Genomic DNA, 25,986 nt, shown 5'->3' with positions numbered 1-25,986 from the left:
GCAAAGGGGGTCTGGGACAGAAAGGGATGGAGGAAACAAAGATGGCAGCACTGCCCTTTGCAATGAACCTCAGGGAGGGGAGTGAGCCATGGGTAGAGTGGCTGGTGGCCGAGAGCTGGGTCACTGGGAACCTTGGCAAAGGGAGAGGACAGCAGGACAAGCTGATCTGAGCCTGAGATAGAGACCCAGCGCAGAGCTAAGCTCAGCAACACCGTGTGCAGTGTAGTATGGCGAGAACCAACCCGAAGAGACAAGCAAATCCTTTCCTCCTGTCAGCATGACAATCATATCCCTTTTATTATCCTAAATAGAAATGACACAGAGCTCGGCATGTCGGCCAGGATGAGACGGCTGAGCAAGGTCTGCATGTGAGAGACAAGCAGGAGTGACACAAAATCCTCAGGCTCCTTGCCCAGAGGGCAAGCCCTCAAAACAGTGAGCCTGTTTGGGCAAAGACGTCAGACTCCTAGCACCCGTTCATGTGACTTGTTTCTGCTCTGTCTTATACTCAGGGGTGTCTGGATAACTCTACCCAGTGAATAATAAGCCCATCTTATATCTCCTTAGGGAATTCTGTACCTTCGAGGGATATGTTAGCCTGGAAATCAAATTAAATGCCCGTCCACATTGAGCTCATCTTGCTTGTCGCCGAGGGCTGGTTACAGCAGCTGAGGGAGGGGACGCTGCCAGGACCAGGCCTTGGGAGCAAATGGCTTTAAGCGCGTAGTTCAGTTTTGGCACTTGGAAATCGTCCATCTTGATGAGGAAATGAAATCAGCTGATCTTTTACTTTAGTCATTTGGAGGCAATGAGATATTTCTGTGCATCGGATTATAGGCTTGTGACCCCAAAGAACACTTTGCTCTCTCCGCTTTGTCTCAGCAGCCAGGAGCTCGGAGCAGCAGACGTGAGCGTAGAGGAAGAGGGGCTCCTTACTGTGCACAGTCAAGGATGGATGGTCCGAGCGAACACTGAGGTCAGGGATACAGGAAACCCCAAATGGCAGATCATTTTAATTTTAATTTTAATTGGCCTTGGCATACTTTAGATGACTTCTTGCACAATAAATTTATCTTCCTAATTATTAGCTTAATTAACCTAATTATCAGTTGGGCTAATATTTAAGTTGGTTGGTATTCTCTAAGTCACTCAACAGTGCATAAGGGCCCATAACCGAGCAGAACCCGGAGACGGGCTAGGCTAACACTGATGGGTAATTGGGAGTTGACAGGCACCCCCACTCGGGATATCAGGCACATTGTTTTACCTAGAGTAAACTGGTTAAACAGAGTTCTGGGTCAGCCAGTCATCCTTGAGGGAGGGTTCCTTTCAACAGTGTCGACTTTACCCAGAGTGCTGAGAGGGAGAACGTACCCCCAAGTCACCCTGCTGGTGCCGCCTCTGTGCCTTGATGCACCTTGCCTCTATACCCTTATTCTTTTTTTTTTAATGATTTTTTATTATATTATGTTAGTCACCGTACAGTACATCCCCGGTTTCCGATGTAAGGCTCGATGATTCATTAGTTGCGTATAACACCCAGTGCAACATGCAATACGTGCCCTCCTTACTACCCATCACCGGTCTATCCCATTCCCCCAACCCCTCCCCTCTGTATCCCTCAGTTTGTTTCTCAGAGTCCATAGTCTCTCATGCTTCATTCCCGCTTCTGATTACCCCCCCTTTCTTTATCCCTTTTTTCCTCTACTGATCATCCTCGTTCTTATGTTCCATAGATGAGAGAAATCATATGATAATTGTCTTTCTCTGCTTGACTTATTTCACTTAGCATTATCTCCTCCAGTGCCGTCCATTTTGCAGCAAATGTTGAGAACTCGTTCTTTCTGATAGCTGAGTAATATTCCATTGTATATAGGGACCACAACTTCTTAATCCAGTCATCTGTTGAAGGGCATCTCGGCTCCTTCCACGATTTAGCTATTGTGGACAATGCTGCTACGAACATTGCTCTATACCCTTATTCTTAAACCTCACTGGACTCTCTCCTCCTCAGACCTCACGGAGATCTCAACGATGCCTCCCCCCGGCAGCCTTCTCAGTGGGCTTCTTATTCATGGCTTACGTACCAATAGCATCCAGCACATTGACTTGTGGGGAAAGGCACTCAATGAATGTTTGATGAAGAAAGGAATTAATTACCCTGTGTTTAGCACCTTTTACATTTTATTGTAATTGCCTGTTTTCTTATTTATCACTCCACATACTATGAACCCCCTGAGGTCAGGAAACTTATTTTATTCATCTGTATGTCCCTACTCCTAATAATTCATGGCACAGAAAAGGCACCGAACAAATGGGAAAAGAGCCTGTATTCCTCTCTTGGGAAGCTGACTTTGTTGTTTAGCGATTGTACTTAAACAAGCTAACTTTTGTATCAGTCTTTCTGACTTATACAGTGCCTTTGTGTGGGGGCACCTGGCTGGCTCAGTCAGTAGAGCGTGTGACCCTTGATCTCAGGTTCAAGGCCCCACACTGGGTACAGAGATTACTTAAAAATAAAATCTTTAAATAATAAAATAAAATATTTAAAAAATGCTTCTGTGTTTCTTACTGTTGCTTATCCCTTGCGGGCTGGGGGAGGGGGGAAACTATGAGTTAGATACTTATATTATTCCCATTGTACAGTAGAAGAAACAAAGGTTCATGAGGTGACATGGCTTGCCCATACTCACACAGATGAAGCAAGAACTCAAACTGAGTTCTCTGACTTGGAGTCTATACTCCATTGCTTTCTCCTCAACAGCAAAAGTGTGTTCTCATCTCTTATCCATAAGTCCTATCTCCCAGGGGTACTCTTCTCTCAGCCGGCTGTGAACTGTGTCCTTTCAGGGGTTAGCACATTGCAGTTTAAGGGTTAAGATAAAAACATGTACAGAGCTCTTTGCCTTTTAAGATGACACTCCTGAAAAGTACGTCCAGAAGAGAATGACCCCCAAATTCAAGAATTTCAGACACCACGCCAGACAAGGAGAAGGTGGTGAATAACTACAGACAGTTACCTGGGTGACCCACGTTAGTTATTTACTAGGTTTGTTATATAAAATGACAATGTTAGTCATTTATTGCTGAATAACAAATTACTCCAAAACCTAGCAACTTACGATAAACAATTATTATTACACTCAGTTTCTGAATATCAGGAATCTGGGACTGGCTCAGTATGTCTTAGGAGGTTGCATTCATCTGAAGGTTTAACTGGGGCGGGAGGATCCACCGGATACTAGTTGTCAGTAATAGGCCTCAGTTCCTCCCCACCTGGTCATCTTCTTGTGCTACTTGAGTGTCTTCAGGACATAGTACCTGGGTTCACTCAGAGTCCAAGAATGAGCAAGGCAGAAATCACAATGTATTTGCTGACCAAGCCTTGGGAGTCACGCTCTCTCAGTCTCCTATTGGTTGCAGGGTTAGTCCTATTCAATATAGAAGGATATGTAGGCCAGGATCATTGGGAGCCATCTTGGAAGTGACTACCACAGCACCAGTAGGTTGCTATGACCAGGATCTTCATTCTGCCCCTAAATTTGCTTCACTCGTGGCTCCACCATGAAATAAAAGTTTTGACTTTTATGTATTTTAAACTAGCAGAACTTTAATAAGATACTAAATCAAAGAAAGCCAAAAACACAAAGTTATGTTCTCTGCCCTGATGAAGACATGGGTGGTCCAGCTCACACAGCTGGAAGAACTCAGAAGAGGCAAAGACAGCAGCAGAGCCAGTTAGGCTCCACATTCACTCTGGCCTCAAATAAGACCTTTGACCTCCCCAAATAAAGCTCCTCAGACGGTCCTAAAGATACATGGGACTGAAGAACGAAGACTTCATCGTTCAACCTTAAACTTAAGTTTGTGACTATACAACACTGCCTACAGCACAGCACTATTTTTCTAAGATTTTGTGACTATCAAGATACACTGGACTGCATTTTTTTTCTGTAAAGAGTTCTGATTTGCAAAATGTAAACATTTAAGATATGCCCAATTTTTATAACTCTCATTTTTAATTGCTTCTTTTATTTTAATATACAAGGAGGTGCAAAAGACTGAAGTGGCCCAGGTCCCTCCAAACATCTGAGATGCTCTGCTCTTGGGTACCCAGAGTCTGTTCTTCTCATGTGAAAAAAAACACAAGGTTGAGTAAATGACCTTTGAGGTGGCATTACAGACAGAGTTGTCAAAGCCTACCTGTCAGCACTCTGGGTGCCCCAACTACTCATTTAGTAAAAAGGAGGATGAAAGAAAGGGAGGCGCGAAGCTCAGATTCAGACCACTGCACCGGCCCTCTCTTCACAGTATAGTGAGCGGAGGAGGGCCATGATGGAGGAGAAAAACAGAGATGATTCTTGCAGGGCTTTTCCCCCGTATCCATAAAATCTCTGTGAGACTAGCTGCTGGCTTAAAATTGAGCAAGGCCCAGAACATTCTCCTGGGAGTTCACCTCTCCTCTGTGGTCTGCCTCCATCTGAGCCTCAGGAGCAGGGCCCTCACCCTGGAGCTGACCTGCTCTGGAAGGGCTATATATAGATGCCCTACCTTGGAAACTGGGCCACAAAAGGGCCGGCCATTTGTTTTGTTTGGTTTTTGTCCCCACTCGAGTCTCTGCCAAGAATGGTGATTGCAGCCACAGGCCAGAACGCAGAGCTGCTGCAGTGTAAGGAGGCAGATAACACAGCAACAATTTTGGGTGCCTGTGGCAGTCAAGCTGCCGTTGGTGCTGCTGGTGCCCTACTGAGGAACACATTCTGGATCTGCAGAACTGGCGAGGAGACTTCCTTGGACTGCAGGGGGGGATGTAGTCAGCTAAATGAGTAAAGAAGGAAACCTCTGCTCACCACCCACTTCTGAGTGACCTCCTGACCTTGAGCAAGGCCAGTAACCTTGACTTGGTTCATTTAGGACCCTCTTCCTTCTCCTCCTATCCAATGAGTCCCCGCTGACCAAATGACCCTATAACGCTTTGCTCTCCTTATCCCCTGGCATGCAGTAAAGTCCCTTTCCTAGGTATCATATACCCAGGAGGACACAAGCATCTCCTCCAAACCTTCCATCACACCTGATGTCAGCGGGAGCTGTCGAGTCCGCCTCGCGCCCCCACCACACATGCACACACGCACACATGCAGACCTTGCCATGTCTCCCAGTGGGGTGCAGAGTGTAAATTCATCTCTTCTTGTAAAGAATAATTGATGTCCTTGCAGCTAAAACATTTTGCCCTGTGCCAAGTTGCCTTAACTGCTAGGGGTGATACAGTTCTGGCCCCTGCTCTTTCCTTTCGGGGGTGCACCGACATAAAAGGAGAGTACCACCTGGCTTCCAAGGATGGAGATGTTTTTTAGTGGAAAATCTATTGACATTTTGTTGCCATCAAAAACCAGCCAGAGGGTTAGGGCTCAATGGAACTTTTTAACGTTACTATATGATTGAAAAAGAAAAATTGCTATTGTAGGACCCTAAGAATATATACAGTCATTGTCTACAACCACGTGAAGAGCTGCCACAAAAAAGAGAGATTAGGTCATTTATTAATCCCAAAGGAAAGGCTAGGACAGTAGGGGAGGTTAATGGGAGGCAGATTCCGGCCCCATGTAGCCTATCCCGCCTGAAGAAGTGGTGAGCTCCCTGTCAGTGGGTGTGTTCAAGGAACATTGGACAGATTTCAAAATGAAAAATAGATTTCAGGAGACTCAAATCCAATTGAGGTTTTTTCTTTTTTTAATTTTTTATTTAAATTCAATTTAGTTAACATATACCAAATTAGTAGTTTCAGGGGTAGAATTTAGTGATTCATCAGGTGCATATAACACCCAGTGCTCATTACATCAAGTGCCCTCCTCAATGCCCATCACCCAGTCACCCTATCGCCTCCTACCCTCTCCCCTCCAGCAACACTCAGTTTGCTCCCTACAGTTAGGAGTCTCTTATGGTTCGGAAAACACAAGGAAAAATGAACTTTTGGGACTTCATCAGGATAAAAACCTTTTGCACAGCAAAGGAAACAATCGACAAAAGTTAAGAGATTTTTGTTTTAATGGAGTTGAGGGCACAGATGTGTGTAAGAATAGAGGGGGATGTGAGCAATGGGATTTCTTGTTACCTTTTCAGAGTTTCCAGTCTCTGTCCTCTGGTTCTTCCGGGGTTTCAGAACACACAGGGCTCTGGAAGGAATCAGACAGTGCACCACCACAGGACCCTCAAGGAAGGTGGGCTGAGGGAAGATGGGCCTCTCCAACCCAGAGCATCTGTGATTCTGTCAGGAAAAAAAAAAAAAAACACCCAGGAGATAAGGAGAATATTCCAAATCATTCCCAGATTGAATATTTAACAAAATTGGGTTTTGATTTTTTTTAATAAGGCATCAGTGGCTTTTTTTAAGCAACAAAGAGACTGTGTTATGCAAATTTCCCCTTAGGGCTTTCATTAAGATGTTAACATCTTTCTTGTCACAATATCTACCTTATTACAATGAGTCATAGTACTTCTCGATTCTCTTGCTGAGACAACTTAGTAAGATAAAGTCTCCGGGGTGAGAGTGGGGCTGAACTTGTGCTGTGTTGTTTTGTTTTGTTTTTAAGTGAAAACTCCATCTTGAGAGTTCTACGGACTGAATTGGGAGATAGAAGATCCAAAAAAGAGAACAGCCCTCGCATGTGGTGAGCCCCGTGGGTGGACCCAGCATCTCAGGTGAGGTAAGCGGGCTTGCTGTGTTCTGATGGTTCTGACTCAGCTCCCACTGGACCAAGTTCATATCTCTAGTGCTGAGAACATGCTAGAATCATTCAGCTTCTACCTGGGGGATAATATCGAAGCCCTCTGAAGACAGCCTTCACCTCTCCATCCCACCCTCAGCCCCCACTCTGGGCCATGGGTACGGTCATGAATGTCGTTTTTCCTCTGCAGAGACTCATTCCATGGTCCTAGAATGAAAAAGGAGGTCCCCTGGGGATGAGAGGTCTTTTGCGCAGGTCCGAGAGAGAGCAGGAGTATTTCCATGGAGTCCTGCACATGAGGGCTTAGAGCAGAGGCACAGGGAGTCCCCAGCAGCGCGGGCTCCCGCTGCCCTGCAAAGGGGCACACTTGAGCTGGCCAGGCAGCCTTCAAAGAGAGGAGCCCTTCCTTTAGCCCGGGGATAGCCAAGTCTGTGAAGGGCCAGAGAGTAGATGTTCTAGGCTGTCAGGACCCCTCTGTCATAACTACTCAAATGGGCACAAAATAAGGGTGGCCATGTTCCAGTTAAGCTTTCTTTATAAATGTTTAAAATTTGGATTTCACGTAATTTTCACACGTCACCAAAAAATACTCTTTTTGCTTTAGTTTCAAGTCTTAGCCAGCAGATTGTAATAAAATGGGTGGCAGGCCTTAGTTTCCCAGCCCCTGCTTCAGGCGGGGCTCAATGATTAAGTCTTCCAGGCACTTGCGGGAGGCCCAGAACCGCTATGATGCACAACAGAGCTGCCCAAACCCCGGGGTTGGCTGACTCACCACTCGTGGGAGGTCTCCATCACAGCTCAGCCTTCTTTTGCCACCTGATCTCAAATGGAATGTTATTTCGAGGAAACCACGTAGAAGGATTCAAAAATGCTTCTTTTCTGCCTGTTGGGATGTGAGTGAAGTATGAGGGAGGCGAAATAGCGAGGCAAAGGCCCTTCAGGGAGACGTTTGGCTCAGACAGAGAGCCTGATTACAAAACAATGCTTTTGGAATCATTTTAAGGAAGGTTGGTGCTAAATGGGGAAGGAAGAGGTGTGAGAGAGAAGTGAGTGAGAAAGGCAGGATGTGTGGGGCGCCTGGGTGGCTTCGTCGGTTAAGCATCTGCCTTCAGCTCAGGTCACGATCCTGGGGTCCTGGGATCGAGCCCCGGATTGGGCTTCCTAAGCAGAGAACCTGCTTCTCCTTCTCCCTCTGTCATTCCCCTGGCTTGTGCTCTTTGGCTCTATCTCTCTGTCAAATAAACAAATAAATAAAATCATTGAAAGAAAGAAACAAAAAAAGAAAGAAAGAAAGAAAGAAAGAAAGAAAGAAAGAGAAAGAAAGAAAAGAAAGAAAAAGAAAAAATTCATGATAGTCAATGGATCTTACATTTTGTGCTTTTCTCTTAAAGTCTTTGTATATACTTTTTCCATATATGTGAATAACTTTCAATTTGTGGCCAGTGGTTTTATCATATTCTTTTGTACTGATAAGGTTCCACTTACTTAACCTCTCCCCAGTTTGTGAGTATTTTGGCCTTCCCTGTTACAAGCAATGCTCCCAGAACATCCGTATAAAAACAGATTTTAATCTAATGGCAGAAAGAAGGAGAAACATTGCCTCAGAGTATGTGCTTGTGTGTGGGTTACTTATTCGTGGTCTGTCCTCCAGAATATTAACGCTGACACTGGTGATAGGAGACAACTGTCTGCAGAGAGCTGTATCAGCACTGGGTTTTATTATTTTAGCTTGTTTTTTTGCTAATGGATGTATGTGGGAGCTCACAGTTGCTTTATCTTCCTTTCTTTTTTTTTTTTAATTAGGTGTGAGATGGATTATCTTCCTCACTAACTTTATTATTGCATTTGAGATTTACTTACATTCTCTAGACATAGGCTCAACAGACACACGGTTTCATCCCCTAATGATGTGTGTTTTATATACTTGGAATTCAAACTTTTCTTTGTCATATCTGGGATACGTGTTTCCTATTCATTTCCTTTATATCTGGATTCTGTTGCTTCTCATGAAGTTTTAAATCCGTGTGGATCTTAACCTGTCATCCTTATTGCTGAAAATGTTAGAATTCAAGCAAGGAAGAAATTAGGTCCCCTTCACAGTTTACCAAGGATAAGATTCTATTTTATTATTTTTTTAATATTGTATCTTGAATCCACCTAGATTTATGACGCTCTATGGTATAATTAGGGGTCTTGATTTTTCTCCCCGTAGCTTCTAGTGATCACAATGAAACACGCAATCAGGTGTTTCCCCGCGGTTCCTTACACTCACCTGTCACATATTCTCCTAATATTTCTTCTTTACAGTCTCCTTCTGGAATCTCTGTTATCTCTCAGTGACCTATATTCTGTTTTTAAGCCAGTGCTAGAGCATTTTAATAACTGTCATTGTGAAACAAAAAATGCCTGCAAGGGCAAGTTTCTAGCAACAGACCCAGTGCCTGGCGTACGACCCAGTACCTGGCGTACCTTAGAGGCTCTTCAAATGTTCGCAGAAGAATAAACAGACGAAGTTTTCCAAACTGTTTTTATTCTTATGTATCACGATTTGCAATAACTTCTATTTAATTCTACGGAGTCTTTTCGCTGTTTATTTAATAGGATCTGATCTGTAAGATAACTTGGAGAATCCTGAACAACACAGCCTTGGGTCATTCAAGGGGAGGTTTTCCTTCTCTCTTATTGGAATAAAGGAGTGTAGATACGGGACATGGTAAGAATCTTACACGCTTCCCCTACTCCCCCTGCTTCTATTGTTTGGGTCACAAGACCCCAGCTACTTTAAAGTCCATTTCTCCTCTTTCTATTTCCTTGATACATACTTTCTTGGTCTTTAAAGCTTTGTTGTGGCATTTTCTGATCATGTTTCTCTGGTGATTAATTCTGAAAGGGACTCTATACAGATTAAATTCTATATTAAATAGCTCTGGGAAACGCTCTCCTATTATATGTCCTCATGTATTATTTCCATAGTTGTTAAGCTTTCCTGCTATTTGCAGAGACTGAATCTTCCTATTTTGTCGTTTATTTAATCTTACTATGTTCTTAATTCTCCAGCTCATCTTATGCCTCACTCATTTATTGTTGGGGTCGGTGCTCGTCTCTTTTTCAATTCTAACAATATTTCGTTTTTACATGATATGTATTAGGCAACTATAATTTTGATCTATTTGTGCTTATTTTTGTTATTATTATTACTGTGAATAATAACCTTAAATTTTCTTTCATTTTTTTCCAGGCATATCTTCTCCATTGCCTGAACTGTGGCTTGGGTGTACGTTGGTTTCACTTCTGTTTCATGGTTTTCCCCAGCTTTTACAGCTCTCTTTATTCTTTTCTGCTGCAAAACTTGTATTAATAAATTCAGGGTACTTTAGGAGGGAGGGAGGGCACAGGGTTCTTTGACCATTGTTGAAATGTGTAATTGCCTGGCTGAGGAGCGGTCCAAAAAAAATCAAAGTTATAGGTGATCAAAGGGGCAGATGTGTGAATTGACCTCGAGATGCATGAGAAAGAGGAAGCCAGAGGATGGCTTCCAACAGTACGTGGCTGGAGCAAAGGCAAGAGCTGGAGCATCTCCAGGCTGGGCAGGGGGGCGGAGGGAAGAGCAGATACACACCCTGCGTCTGCAGGTGAAGAAATCTTGGGCTTTGAGGAGACCTGCAAGAGAAACAGGAAGATAATTGCCTTCACAAAAACAAGCAGAAATTGGAGAAGTTTCTGGAGGACTGATGAGGCAAATTTATGGTGCTACGTAAACATGAAAGCTTAATGGGAAGAGTTTAGCAAGAGGTCATGGTGGCACCTGACTTTACGGCCAATTAAAAGTTAGAAACGGAGCCTTACCACCGTTGGTAGTGGAGCCGATAAATCAGATAATTAGGTTGGTTGCAGAGGATTAGGAAACAGGACAGTGTTGCAGCGCTGAGATCTCATGCAGCCCCACCCCTCATGCGCACGCAGAAGGGAACGAGCGAGTGGTTCACGGGAACAAACAAGGTTCCAATGGATCCGTATGTACGTCACAGAGAGCAGGCTGTGGGAGACACTCGGTTTGGAACCTAGAAATCCAGGGCTTGGAGAGGGAGATAGTATCCATGAGTTTCCTGCACTGCCCAGCTGAAAAGGGTCTTCACCTACTGCTCGAAGTGGCTCAGTCAGGGGACAGGGGTGAGAAGCACAACTCACCCCACTGTGCCCAACCCCAGATGTTTGATGCTTGACAACGTCTGAGCTCGTGCATCTTGTCCAGGTAGATTTTGCTTCTGGAATGAGAACTCACTATCCGTCAGGAGTTTTGCAATCTGCTGTATGGTGTTGTGTTGTGGTTTTTTTATTGACCTCCCAGAATGGGACTAACAACACGGAGCAGACCGTATCGGAGACTGATTTGGGTGTAACTTGGGGAAGAAGTCCTCCAAGGGTAAAATGGGCAGCCACGGGGATAGTGAGCTCCCTGCGTCCAGGTGCTGGATTCATCTTTGGTGGGAAGACTGTGGCTGGATTGCTGAGTATGTAAACTGCTGGACACAACCACCTTCAAGACCATCTTCCAAACCCCAGGTTCTGTAGATTAGGTGACGGGAGGCAACTTCCAGGTCTTCATCCGGAGGGACAGTAGCTGCTCGTGACTGGTGACCAGGACCCTTCAGAGGCAGTCAGTATGCTGGCATCACACCTTGGTCCTGCCAAGTCCTACAGGCTGCGTGACCTGGCATAGATCCTTTACCTTTCTCCAGGCGGTGAGATCATGATTTAAACCCATTTTAGCCCCAATCCATAAGTCCTCCTATCTGTGCCTCCAAAATTCCTCTTCCCTCCATACCTACTGCCTCAGCCTCTGTGGGACCCAAGTCCTATCTCAGCCAGACTATTACAAGTTTTCTAATGAGGTCCTTGGTGTCCTTCAGCATCCCGGCCCCAATCAGTCTTCCCTCGGCCTCCAGAGTGAATGTTCTAAAATGCAAATTGGCTCACATCACCCCCTTGCTTCAGAATGCTCAGAGGCCCGAGCACCTTTGTAATAAAGGTCCGCTTCCTTAGTATGGCCCACCAGCCTCCCCTGCTCTGTGGGCTCTGTGAGAGCAGGGACCGTGCACAGCACCCCCAGGACCTAGTACCATGACTGGCCCATGAAAGAACTCCCTGAACATTAGTTGAGTGAATGAATAAACCCATTTCCTGCCAGCCCTGGTGTTACCCCCTGTGTCAGCCCTGCTCGTGACACTCTTTCTAAAACACAAGGCTTAGCACAGCTCTGCATTCTGAAGCGTTCTCCGGAGATTTCCCCCAGCCCCCGACAGGTGCCATCCCTGACATGCCCCCTACACCCTACCCTGCCTTTTCTAGTGGTTTCAGAACACAGAGGTTGTATGCTGTTCAGAACCCAGCAAGGCTTTGGAGAGCACAGCCACCTTTGAGAGCATGTGCCTAAAAGGCCTCAGGATGCCCCATGGAGACAAAGGTCACGGCCCTGATAGGAAGCAATTAATGGACTCTCCCCGCTCCAGGGGCCCCAGGTCTCTGAGAAGCAGTGAGAGCCACGGCTTTTCTTAGCAGGGAGGGAGACAGCCTACCCCAGCCCCCCTCTCCTCCCCCCATGTCCACCAAAAAAGGAAAAAATAAAATGCAAAAGGCCAAAAGGGGGAAGGAGGGGACACCTTATAGGCCGAGGTCAGCGTGGAGGGGTTGGCTCTGCTCTTAATGAGGGAGGAAAGCCCGCCAGGTAGGCCGTGGCGAGAGGAAGGCAGCAAGCAGCCGGTAATTTATAGGGAAGCAGGAAAACTGCTGAATTTGACACTAGTAAAGGGAAGATGTCAGTTCAACATCTGCTCCCGACACCTCAGCAACTAATTATTTCTGTGTGCACTGCGGCCGGCGGGGGGAATCTACGCAGGGGCAGGCTCAGGCCTGTCAATAAGCCTGAGTTTGACGGGCGAAATAAATCAGTAAACAAAGAAACACAACCCACAACCACCCGACACCATGATCCCGGAGCAGCCTTCCTCACGCCGTGGGACCAGCTGACCTCTGTGCGCCCAGCAGGGCAGGGGGAGACGGGGACCCCCCAGAGGAACCGTTGGTCTCTCCTTGGTGGTCTCAAGGAGCACTAGCCCCATTTCTGGGCCTCTGGTGCCAGAGCTGTTGAAAATTTCATACTCTGTCAGCTCCCATCTTTCTTGTTAGCACGATCTCTGAGGGCCGGAAGCACCTCACAGCTTTTCATAGAGGCTTTTTCTACTCGGGGGCTCCTAGTGGAGCGGATCGCCAAGAAAGTTGCTAAGTTTCTCTGGGAAGCTCCCTCTGCCTCCTTTCTCCTGTCTCACGGCCCAGTTCCTACCTCCCTCCACACACCCTTACCTCCCCGGGGTCTCCAGCAAGGGGAAACATCTGGCCGACTTGCCAGTTTAGCCAGCGATTGCTAGTTTGCGTATCTCTTCTTCCAGATAGCCAAGGATTGTTTCTGTAACCCTGGAGCCTAGTGCGAGCCCAGAGCCCAGCAGAAGTTTGAGGAAGGGAGGGAAAGAAGGAGGAATGATGTGACAGAAATCAATGAATGGGAGTAACAGTATGTCACCGCTCCACGACTCCATGAAAAAGAGAACGCTTACTTCGAAAAAGCTAACTGGGGTAGGGAAATGAAGACCACGTCTGCATCCTTGAAACTTTCCAACCCCAAGAAAGAAGTCACAACCCTGGAAAGATGGAAAGGGGGATGAAGCGCCCCCCAGTCTGAGAAGGAACAGGTAGAAACAACCATAGTTGTGCGGGTCACTGTTGAGTGCTCTGGTTGGGGGCAGGGGGTGGCTTGCTGGGTTGGGGAGGGGACAGAGTAACAAAGGTGAACAGGTACAATGGGCTGTGGCTCCAGACTCCAGAGTCAGCATTGCTGTGTGCCTGGCTAAGCGCCATCAACTCTCTGAGACTCCGTTTCCTTTTGTGTAGAGTGGGGATAGAAGAACCTCTCTCAGAAGGTATCAATAAGACAGTGGAGCTTCCCCGACTCTGCGCTTAGAAGCCTTTCAAAGATGCACATCTGATTCGGTTGCTTCTGCTGCAAACCCTTCCATGACCCCCCCCACCCATAGCACTGAGAAAAACAGCCAGTGTCCTCCACAGAGCTCACAAAACCCCCTGTGACCTATCCCGCCCATTTTTCCAGCTTCACCTCACTCCTCATTTTTGCCTGGGCACACTGACCTCCTTTCAGGGTCTCAAGCTTAACTTGCTTCTCCACAGGGCCTGCTCATTTATGTGCTGGAATATTGGGTCCTTCCATCTTCGCCTAATTACTTCTACTCGGCTTTCAGATCTTCATGCAAATGTTACTTCCTCGGGAAAGCCTGTCCTGACCTCCTTGACCAGGTCAAATCCTCTTATAATAAAGGAAATTCCAAAACACACACCATCTCACCTCCTCCACCCCCAACAACCTGGCCCAAGTGCCCAGCGTCTCCCTGCTCGGCTCCTGCAACAGCCTCCCACTGACCTCATTCCCACCATTCCTGCCTCAGGACCTTTGCATGTGCTGTTCTCTTGACCTGGAATGATCTCCCCCCAGATCCTCCTCCAGTTCTCCTTGTTCCTTGCTCAAGACTCATCCCTCCAGAGGGGTCCTCCTAGGCCATCTTACCTAAAGTGGCCACTCAGTCACATTCTGACCAATCCTCCTGCCTTATTTTTATCACAGCACATATAAATACCTGAACTAACATTGTATGTTTATTTTGAAATTATATGTTTATCTGTGTTTTGTCTCCTGTGCTAGGACATAAGCTTCATGAGGGCAGGATTTCACTCTGCTCATTGCTATGTCCTCAGCTCCTCGGACAATGCCTGACACACAGAACGGATCTTCGGAATATAGTGAATAGGGCGCTTGGCTGGCTCAGTCAGGACAGCATGTGACTCTTGACCTCAGGGTTGTGAGTTCAAGCCCCACATTGGGTGCAAAGATTGCTTACAAATAAAATCTTTAAAAAAATAAATAAAAAGAATACAGTGAACTCCTTTTGGTAGTAATATCTTGATGGCTTTTGACTGATTACTATCCAGCTGTCCCACTGAAAGACAAGCTCTTTCGGGGGGGGGGACCATGTTAGCGTGATTCTTCATTGCATCCCAGGGCTCGATAACATGCCCAACGCATAGTAGACACTCAATAAACACTGAATGAAGAAATGCATGTGCAAGACAATGGCTTCATGGAAGTGGAAAATCATTAAGTAAACACAAACGTAAGTTTCCATTACAAAAGCAATGATGGGGTTCAGTCGATCTCCCATCATGCTTGCTAACACGGAGAAGCAGTGCGGTGGATAATTTCGTCTGCACTCTGTGGGCTCAGTTCTCTCTATCTCTCTTCTCAAGGCTTTTTGGAGGGAGGGGCAGGCTCAGGGGAACACATTCCCCCGCCTTTCCAACGTCTCCTGTCCTTTGGGTTCAGGCACGGCACGCAGACTCAGCGGTCGGGTCTCCCAACTTGCTTCCAGTCCAGCCATTAACCATTTCCCCCCATTCAGTGCTCAGAGTCACTCGCATACATCCTGTCCTTTTCCGCATGGGCAGCCCAGTGCCGTTGCCCTCTTACAGGCAGCCTACAAGCTCAGCCCAACCCGTGGCAGACACTCCTCCTGTCTCACGCCCCCCAGATGACAGGGACGAAGCTGAGAGACGCCAGGAAAGAGCTGTGAGCGCGTGCAGGTTGATGGTCTGTGATGCCGTAAACTTCATTGCCACATATTTGAGAAGACAGAAATAAGTTACTGGCGTCTCTGCCACTCTGAGGAAACAGAGCCGTTCCCGACTCGGGGATATAAAACTTTATGGCACCCCGCTCTCTCAGAGCACCGTAACTCACCTTCCAAAGGAATTCATCAAAACCCAGCCACAGTTTATGTCATCACGGCATTTAGGGTGGTGATTCAAATTACTCTAAGCCCTCCGGAATTAGTCCAGGGCTCGAGGAAGGCAGGGTGTAGACATCGAAGCAGACGGACGAAAACATCGATAGCCATAGTTCTGAACTCCTTTTCTGTTCTGCTGCGACCTTGGTCAATATCTTTTGATCCATTCAAGGTCTGTCTCTAGGAAAGCACAGGAAAAACCAATGGAAAACATTGCAGGGGAGTCCTTTTCGAACAAGATTGCTGTGGTGTTTTTCCAACTTTGCATTTTGAGGTTTTAAAATGGGACCATTATTCTTTGACCTCATTTCCAACGGTTCCCGTGCCAACTAAGCAGCACTGACCCTCGGCTTTGGGAAAAGAGTGCGCGGATGGAAGACCTACTTATTAATCATGTGACACAGGACAAGACATTGAATCATACTGAGCCTCCACTTCCTCCCCTGTAAAATCAGGATGCTCAATTCTGCCTCATAAAACTGTACTGAGAATTAAGTGAGATCATCTTGGGAGCTCATGACACATGCTCAGCAAGCATCACCCTCCTTTTCTGGAACACCATCTCCGTTCACGGCTTCCCTCCGCTAACAGCCTTCGCGTCACGTTGTTACTGACTGTTGTTGCTTCTGCTTTGAAATTCTTTTTTTTTTTTTTTTTTTTTTTTGTGCTTCTTCCTGTGTCTGTTCTGACTTCAAACTAGAATACAAACTCTTTGGAGACAGGAACTGCTTTTTCTCTTTCTTTGGTAAATCATGATTTCACGACATCTAACTATTTTGACCTCTGTACAAGACACATCAAGGTTCTGTTGACATGGTGGACAGTGGCATCAGAGAAAAGGTGCTCTCCGGAGGTTCCCGGGAGAGCTGAGGGAGGGCTAGGCCTCCAGCACTGGGCTTTCACGCTTGCAAGCAAGAGGGAAGCTCCCATCCCAGAAGAGGAAATTCTCCTCTCTCAGGTAGAATGATTGTTTTCCTGTGGCCCTAAAAAGGCAGCTGTTTCGTTTTGTTTTAGTCGGTAACCTAAATATCACATGGAGTGCTAACCCAAATCCCAGTAATAAAATCTCGATAGGGACACAGAAGGTCAGGTATAAGGCTGCCAGATTTAGCACATAAAAATGCAGGATACTCATTGAAATTTGGATATCAGCTAAATGACAAATAATTTTATAGCATAAGCACATCTCATTCAATATTTGAGGCATGCACTAAGAAAAGTTATTTGGTGGTTAGCTGAAATCCAATTGTAATGGAGTATCCCCTATTTTATCTGGTAACTCTAGTCAGGTAAGGGCAACCACAAAACAGCTAGCTAGAGGGGGTAAGGGTAAGGAAGAGGGAGAGAGAAAAAAAGCAAAAAAACCAAAAACTTTCCATTCAAAATGAGGCTTCAAACCAAAATCCCAAAATATGTAAAGAAATTAAAACTCATACAGACAGCCAGCAAAGCATTTGCAACACAAATTCACTGCAGATGAAATTCTTTTTTTCAACAAATGGCAGTGAGACTAATCTATTTATTTGGGGGTTAATGTAGTATCAGTTATTTTATTTCTTACCAAACACATCAAGCATGCTAAAGATTAAAATTATTTATTGGGTCTTTTTTTCCTTTTTGAAAATAATGTATATGGAATAAAGATTTTAAAAATCCAAGCCAAAATATAGTAAATAAATAAATAAGGAATATAAATAAATTATACCACGTTGTACCATGGAGAGATAGATAATCACTGCTCTGTTTTTGGTGCCTTTTAACTTAAGATATGAAGGACAGAAAGAAAAAAAGTCAGTCTTGTCAAGCACTAACTGAAGAGCAGCACAGAAAGAGAGCAGTATGTGCAAAGGTCCTGTGGTAGGAAAGGTCTTGTTGTGTTGAAGGAACTAAATATGGACCAGAATGGCTGGAGTGAAGAGGGTATCAGTGAGAAATGAGGTTGTGCAGTTGCCAGTGGCCAACCAGTTCACACAAGCCTCGCTTAGGTTTATCATTTTATTCTATGTGCAGTAAAGAGCTATAATTTTTTTTATTTTGTTAAAGATTTTATTTTTTCACTTGACTGAGAGAGAGAGCCAGAGAGCACAAGTGGGGGGAATGGCAGAGGGAGCAGGAGAACTAGGCTCCCCGCTGAGCAGGGAGCCCGAAGCAGGGCTCCATCCCAGGACCCCAGGATCATGACCTGAGCCAAAGGCAGACGCTTAACCTTGACCCACCCAGGCGCCCCATTGTAAATGGTTTTAAGCAGAAGCGGATGTATATATTTTAATAATTAGCTATGACATTTCTTTTTTTTATAGAACACTTTTTTAAATTGACATACAACATTGTATTAGTTTCGGATGTATAGTATAAGGATTCACTGTGTGTATATATTGTGAAACGATCAGCACAGTAAATCAAGTTAACATCCAGCACCACATATAGTTATAAATTTTTTTTATTTGTGATGAGAACTTTTTAGATAAGGTTAATTTTACACAACAGTTGAACAAAACTTTTTCAGTACTTTATCTTTAGTACCTCCTTAGAGAAAAGTGAAACAATAACTTCCAAAGTGAAAAGAATAAGAAACGATTAAACTAAACAATAAAAAAATAAAGATAGTGAAATAAGAAAAAGAACCCATTAGAAATCTGAGAAATTATTTTTTTTAAAGATTTTATTTATTATTTGTCAGAGAGAGAGAGCATAAGCAGGGGGAATGGCAGGCAGAAGGAGAAGCAGGCTCCCCACCAAACAAGGAGCCTGATGCAGGACTCGATCCCAGGACCCTGAGATCACAACTTGAGCCGAAGGCAGATGCTTAGCTGACCGAGCCACCCAGGCATCCCGAAATCTGAGAAATTAAAGAAAAATATCACTGAAATTTTACAAGCTCAATCGTTGGTAAAAGCTCAGACAGGGCACTATTGAAGAAAGGTTGTATAATCTGGAAGATGGAACCAAGGAATTCACTCAATTTATGCACTACAGTTAAGAGACCAGAAGGAACAATCGAAAGAGAGGCTTTTACATCCATCTAATTCCAGAAAAAGAGAAAATGAAAAGAATGACAGAGAATCAGTATTTGAAGAGATAATTGCTGAACTCTTTCCAAATTTGGATGAAGATGTGAGTCATTAAATGAAAAATACATTCAAGTTATCTAGTAAAATAAATAAAAGCAAATCCAGTCACAGACATGTTAACAGATACCAAGGTTCAAGGAGAAATCATTAAAGTTACCAGATAAGAAGACAGAAGGACTAGACTAATAGCAGACCTGTCACCCACAAAAGCAGGTGCCAAGGACAGTAGAGTATCACCCTCAATGGGTGAAGGGAAAGTAAATATAAACCCAGGACTGAATTTTGCTGTTAGCATCAAAGACCTAAGAACAGAGACTTAAACCAAACTAAGAGGCAGCCCACGGAATGGGAGAAGATATTTGCAAATGACACTACAGGTAAAAGACTAGTACCCAAGATCTACAAAGAACTTCTCAATCTCAATACACGTGAAACAAATAATCAAATCAAAATATGGGCAGAGACTTAAATCAAATAGAGTTCATTGTCCGAGGCACCTGGGTGGTTCAGTCAGGTAGACGTAGGACTCTTGATTTCAGCTCAGGTCATGATCTCAGCATTGTGAGATGGAGCCCCGTGTTGGGCTCCGCACCCAGCGGGGGGCTGCTTATCCCTCTCCCTCTGCTCCTCCCCTTGCTCTCTCTCTCTCTCTCTCTCTCTCTCTCAAATAAATAAATAAATAAAATCTTTTTTTAAAAAAGAGTTCACTGTCTCAAATCAAAGGAGTGTGGAAGGGGCAGCCTAGAGAGGCTATCACAAAACCGGGAAACCCACTCCCCTTGCTTCGGCTCTGCTTTCCTTAGCTTGTGGCTTCTCTCTTCATTGTCACATGGAGGCTTCCATGTCCCACCAAAGGACAAGGGTAAAAGTGTGTCCCTCTAAGCTAAGTTGGGCCCCTTTAGGAAGATTTCCCCCCCTCAGTGTTTCCTGCTTACATCTCATTGGCCACTCATGACTATAAGAGTCTGGAAAATGTAGTCTTTCTGCTGAGCATACAGTTGCCCCAAATAAAATTAGTGTTCCAATTCTGTTTCTAAGGAAGAAGGAGGACAAGAGTGTGGGCTAGGCAGCTAGCGGTACTGCCACAGCTATTATTTAAGAGTGTAAGCAAAAGAAAAACATTTCTATCCATAAAAAATACCAAAAGAATTTTACAGCCTCTCACTAAAAGCATTATCAAGGACATACTTCATTTAGAAACAAAGTAAACCCATAGGGAAGATACGGATCACAAGGAGCAATGGGGACCATAGCAATTTATAAAACATGCCGGGAAGTGTCATTGCAATTTACCGTAAAAAAAAATATATTATTTTTTTTGTTTTTAAAAAGGTAAAACTAAACTGCCATCAAAAATTACAAGATGGTGGAAATATTTCAATGTGGCAAAGTATTAAGATTTTATAAAGCTGGTGGTAAGTATATGAATTATATTCTTTATATTTGTCCGTAAGCGTGGAACAATTGATAATTTGAAATATTAAGAGAGGCGATGCTTAGAAGTTTAAAACATCTATAGGTCAAAAGATATCACATCACAAAGTTAAGAGGTGAGAGAGCAAGACCAGATGCTGAACGTTTGCAATATAGTCAATGGGGGAAAAATATCAGTATCTAATCTATGGAAAGTTACTACATATCAACAGAGAAAAGCCAAAACCTGATGGAAGGAGAGGGAAAGGATATGAATGCAATTTTGTAAAAGAAGAAATACAAATGGCTATTAAATGTTTTTAAAAGATGCTTGTGCTGTAATCAGGGAAATTCAATAGAAAACAAAAATAGGGTGTTCGTTTTTTACCCACCAGAGAGATAAACATTCAGAAAATTGAACATACCCAGTCTTGGCAAGAGAGAAGAGAAGGGCTACTCCTGAACCCTGTCAGCGGACATGACATTTTTTTAAAAAGATTTATTTATTTATTTATTTATTTATTTATTTATTTATTTGAGAGAGAGAGCACAGCAGGGAGGGGCAGAGGCAGAGGGAGAGAACCCCAAGCAGACTCCACAATGAGCGCAGAGCCCCGTACGGACGTCGATCTCACAACCCTGAGATCAGGACCTGAGCCGAAACCAACGGTCCTACACTCGACTGACTGCACCACCCAGACGCCCCAGTGGCTAAGTCATTTGGCAAAACTTGTTTGGATTACAATTTGGTAGTACTTAAAATGTTAGAATATCTGTGCCATTAGACACGTAGTTACACTTCTAGAAATCTACAAAACCCACTGAACGTGTGCACCAAAGCAGACACGTTAGAGTGATCATTGCAACACCTACTACAATCATCAGAAACTGGGACTAACCTAGATGTCCAACAGTTCCAGAACGGATAAACAATGATACATCTATACTAGGGAGTGTCATGGAGCCATTTAAAAAAGGAGCAGGCATCTAGGGCGGGACATACTGTGAAACACAGCAGGCCAGCAATGAATACAGCAGGAGCACACGCGTGCTGCCTCAGAATCAGCCGTGAGGAGGCTCTGTGCTTGGAACAGAGACTAGAAGGACACCTGCCGGAACACTGATAGTGGGGAATGCCAAGAAAGAGCACGGGAAAGCCGCAGTATAGTCTTCTGTACTGTGTGAATCATTTAGAAGATTTAATATTTAGGGGCGCCTGGGTGGCTCAGTCGATAAGCGTCTGCCTTCGGCTCAGGGCGTGATCCCGGTGTTCTGGGATCGAGCCCCGCATCAGGCTCCTCTGCTAGGAGCCTGCTTCTTCCTCTCCCACTCCCCCTGCTTGCGTTCCCTCTCTCACTGGCTGCCTCTCTCTGTCAAATAAATAAATAAAATCTTTTAAAAAAATAAAAGAAGATTTAATATTTAAAAGGCAAGAAAGATAGTAAATGCTCTGGAAGGAGTTCAGGAAACATTGTTGGGCTTCATTTTCCTCATATATAAAGTGAGCATAACTGCGCCTGACCTTGTTCTTATCTGACCTAGAGGTAGGTGGTGAGGTTCCAGTGACTATATTAAAAGAGCAATGAACACATATTTGGGAAAAAAGAGAGAGAGAGACCATATTCAAAATAATGGATTATTATGGAATAAGTGGAGCCAGGCATTTTCCATACTTTCCTCATATGAAAGAGATTTTAATGTCCTAGTTATCTGGCCTGGGACATTTGGTGGTAAAACCAGTCTAGTGAGTGGCAGAGCCGGGGACTGAACCAAAGGGGCTCTGTCTCCATGCTTTCCCAGAAACCCCAAAGTTCAGCATCTGTTGAGAATTCATAGCTGCAATGAGTTCCTCTTAGTCTCCGCCACTCTCCAACTCGGGGACCTTGGGCGGGTCACTAAACTGTTCTGTGTCTCAGTGTTCTCTTTTTGTAAAATGGGTATAATCATAGCACCTACTACAGAAAGTTATCATAAAAAACACAGCAGCACCCAGCACAGTAGCTGGTGTGGACATGTTTGCTCTCACTATTATTTGTTTCATTCATCTGGTTGGTCAGTGGGGGAGAGAATCATTTTCCCAGGCTCCACTGCTGTGGGGTTGAGTAAGGAGTGAAAAATTTAATACGAATCTCCTTTCTCCCTTCAGAATACTTTGTACACAAACAAACAAAAGTCTTTAGTATCTTCTCGGTCCCCAATTCTTGAGGACATCTCTGCCACTCCCTGTCTGCTCTCATGGCAATTAAAACCCCCGCCAGTCCCAGAAATGGGAGCTGCCCCTTCATATGGTGCCCACAGCCAGCTCCCCTCTCTTAGGATGCCCCAGCCCTACTTACTGCTCATGAATCCACCCTGCCAAACTAAAGACCAACATTCGGGGTTTCCAGAGCCAGCAGATGGATCAGCGGACGGCAAAAGCCAAATGTCCATGTCGAGGCTTTCCTTTGAGGGGCATGGTGAAACTTGGTGTTTCCTTCTTAAATTGTACATCTCCCCAGGACATGGAATGTCTGCTCCTCTGTCTGCCCCAGCACACCGGGGGCCTGACTGAGCCCAGCTCCCCCTCCTGTGACAGGCCACCTCGTCCCAGCTTCTCACAGACCTCCCAGAAGTTCCCGCACCCCTGTCCACTCCTTCTTCATTCAGTGGGGAAACAGGTTGATCGACAGCTAGAAGATGTGTCCTCTGTGCCAGCCATGCTGGGGAGCGAGGCTGTGAAGTCCAAGAGCTCCAGGGACAGAATGGCTCAGCCTCTTCTCGGGGACATGCGGAAGCAGGGGCTGCCCTGTCCTAGGCTTCCCTCACTTTGTGCTCTGGGGCTCGGAGTTGCCAAGCAGTACCCTCCCACTGGTGGGTAAAATGGTTTAGGGAAGTACAGAACAGCAGTGAGCCAAGGATAAAGAGGATAGAGAAATAAAAAAGAAATCCAGAGAGATAAAAAGAGCCCTCGGGAAATGGCAGCTGCAGAGGGCAGCAAGATGCTTTCACCCTCCAGCAAAAGAACAGCATCTGATTCTCCATGTTTGCAGATCTTTGCAAACTGAAGAACGTTTCAGGAATGTGGAAAGGCAGTGCTCTCTCCTGCAGCAATGTGACTGTAGCCTCTTTGACCTAAAGGGGTGGCTTTGGGCAAGTTGCTTAATCTCGCTTAGCTGCAGTTTCCCCTTTGAAAGACAGGATAATCATCTTGTACCATGTAAGGCAGATTTGGGCTTTAACAACATAGAAGCTTATTATCCTGTCATGTGTAGGTCGTTCCAAGATGCCACGGCAGTTCCATAGCCATGGGAGACTCCAGGCTTTATTTTACAATGTCGCCATCCCAGGCATGTGGCTTCCAACTTCAAGTTCATCCCATGGTCCAAGATGGCTGTCAGAATGCCAACCATGGTGCTGGATCCTAGGTAGAAATTAGAAAGAAAAAGGGATGGGCAAAAGGGCATACTCCCAGCTGAGTCAGCTCCTTTCAAGGATTTTCCTGGGTCTCCTCCTCCTCCCCCCCCAAAAAAAATTTTTTTCCAAGATTTTATTTTTTTATTTGACAGAGAGAGACAGCCAGCGAGAGAGGGAACACAAGCAGGGGGAGTGGGAGAGGAAGAAGCAGGCTCCCAGAGGAGGAGCCCGATGCGGCACTCGATCCCAGAATGCTGGGATCACGCCCTGAGCTGAAGGCAGATGCTTAACGACTGAGCCACCCAGGTGCTCCCCCAAAAAATTTTTTTTGCTTACATCTCATTGACCGTCCCTGGCCGTCAGGAAAGGGAGGCTGGGAAATGTCTTCTAGTCTTGCACATCACCACCTAGAGTAAAAGGAGGCATCGGTTAGCAAGGAAGCAGATGAGAGGAGACGCTGGGCAGGTAGTCTGGGCTGTAAAACCCCAGAGAGTCATTAAAGAATGACAGGAAATAATGCATGCAAATAAGCACTTTGTAAGCTCAGAGGGTGTGCAGCTGTTCATCCTATAGAGTGGAAAGTGGGGGGCACAGAGACACTTGGGGTCAGTAGTCAGTAAATGAGAGAGCTGGGATTCCAACTTATGCCCATCTATGACTTTCCTGTCCCTCCCCTTCCAACAGGAGAGAGAAAGAATGGCAGGTTTTTTTTTAAGAAGTCTGTTGTGATTCTGTGCAGGGGACGTCAGCAGTCAAGTGTATACAGCCCAACGCCTACCCTGTCGAGTCTGGATTTCAAGGGGCGGGGATTCCCTTGCGAGCTGAGAGCCTCGGCTGCTGTCCACTGAGTGTGGACCACTGGTGGCCCCCAGTCACCTTCAGTCTCGGTGAGCTCTGTTCACGATGTCCTCTTTGAGATTATGGATGCTTTTAAGTTTACCTTTTACCAACGGCCTTGGGACCAGAGGCCTTCAGGCACAAGTGCCTATAAATTGCATTGTATCACATTATTAATTACTGTGTTATCTGGAGTCAACTAACTGACTGATGCTTTGGCAAGCAATGCCGTGAAGTAGAAATCTTCCCTAGTCCCTTCCTCCCTGCCTCTCTGCAGCTCACAGGGAGAAGGCAGGGGATCATATGCCCAAAGCTGTTTTGAACCCTTTGGAAGAACCAGCTGTGGCGGTGGGAGGCCACTGTCCCGTGGGGGTGGGAAGCACTGTATGTGCATAATGAGAGAGACATTAGCTCACTGGAAGCAGAATGATGCGGACAGACACTCTGGGGTGTCTGAAATCCAAGATAAGGTGTGGGTGGGACCAAGAGGACATGGACCAGCTGCAGATTTGGAATTTGGTTAGTTTGTGAGGACAAGGTGCTAGAGAAAAGCTGTTGGGCTGTGAGCATCCAGGAAGGGCACAGCCAGCCCTCTGAAATATAGGATCTGCCTGGAGTGCAGGCAGAAAGAACCTGGAATTGTTGGAGAAGCCTGAGAGGGGGCCTTGCTGCATAGGCCCCAGAGGGACGTCAGCTGGGCAAATTGATCAACAGCTCCGCAGGCCTGTCCTTGCTGGGCATCTGTGGCTGTCCCCCAAGACTCCCTCGACTCTGTAGTCACTTCCTGCTTTCCAAGTAGCACCTCAGAGGTCAGCACTTGGGGTACCTCCACCCAGAAGTGGACCATGAAAATAAAGGGTCAGCCCAGGGACCTCATCTGCAGAAGGGAGCCCTTCTTTCTCCTTGGTCCCCTCTAGGGCCAGGGGCCTCTAACTAATGCAGAGACCCTCTGGATGAAGGACCATCCCCAAAGGTTTCTCACAGGCTTTGATGACATCCCAGGATAATTGAGGCAGGGCTGCTGGTGGGTGGTGGATTTTTGAGTTGCGGGTGACAGGTGGTAGAAGCACCCCCTCTCTGTCTCCCACCATCATCCGAGCGGTCAGACAGGCTGAGTCAGCAGTCCCAATGGGCTCTTCAAGTGGGAGGCGAACACTTGGCCTCTTCCTACTGCAGCTCTACAATGAGCAAAATCACATACAGAGGATTAAATCACGTACGTAAACCCTTCACGCTGTGCCTGGTGCAGACTAGCTGCCTACAGGTGTCAGCAGCCTCTCCTGGCACAGGGCTCCTCCCTTGAGTCGTCTGAATGGGAGCCCAGGTGGGGAGAGCCGGCGGAAGCAGGTGGTGACTCCGAGGAGGAAGTGTTCTAATATCCCAAGACCGAGGCTCCAGGGACCAGGAGCTGTCACACACAGGGAAGGTCTGGCTCCTCCATCTTTCTAGTTTGGGAATGAGAACCACTGGCAAAGCTTGGGAGAGAGGCTACTCGTCATAAAGAATTCCGGCTCAGATGGGGTCCAGTCTCTGCCATGCTCTGGTTCGATCCTCTCGGGCAAGTTGCCGAACCTCAGGTTAGCCTCCATCACCTGGTCTATGGAGCGAGAGTCATCATGCCCCCCTCCGCAGGCCAGCAGT

General features: G+C 45.8%; 3 long non-coding RNA genes across 5 annotated transcripts in view; 2 read left to right on the top strand and 1 right to left on the bottom strand.

Annotated features, from left to right (window-relative positions):
• LOC123801433 (uncharacterized) overlaps window positions 1-7,743 on the bottom strand; it is a 29,987-nt gene extending 22,244 nt beyond the window's left edge. For both annotated transcript variants that reach the window (XR_006782228.2, XR_006782227.2), the window contains exons 1-2: window positions 7,498-7,743; window positions 6,113-6,265 (exon numbers count right to left, since the gene is read on the bottom strand). This is a non-coding gene — a long non-coding RNA (uncharacterized LOC123801433). The remainder of the gene's footprint in view (window positions 1-6,112; window positions 6,266-7,497) is intronic.
• LOC123801432 (uncharacterized) lies at window positions 6,457-10,105 on the top strand. Of its 2 annotated transcripts, none has more exons than XR_006782226.2 (3): window positions 6,457-6,704; window positions 9,327-9,438; window positions 9,964-10,105. It is a non-coding gene; the product is annotated as an uncharacterized LOC123801432 (long non-coding RNA). The 2 variants fall into 2 exon arrangements; XR_006782225.2 differs by having other exon boundaries at window positions 6,459-6,699.
• A 19-nt stretch (window positions 10,106-10,124) lies between these two features.
• Window positions 10,125-14,731, top strand: LOC148110678 (uncharacterized). Its single transcript, XR_015722822.1, has 2 exons — window positions 10,125-11,467; window positions 13,172-14,731. It is a non-coding gene; the product is annotated as an uncharacterized LOC148110678 (long non-coding RNA).
• The last annotated feature ends 11,255 nt before the right edge of the window (window positions 14,732-25,986 follow it).

Source organism: Ursus americanus, chromosome 2, assembly GCF_024610735.1.
Source record: "Ursus americanus isolate L20-20 chromosome 2, mUrsAme1.1.p, whole genome shotgun sequence".
Taxonomy (NCBI): Eukaryota; Metazoa; Chordata; class Mammalia; order Carnivora; family Ursidae; genus Ursus; species Ursus americanus.
This window is presented reverse-complemented; position numbering and strand designations above follow the sequence as displayed.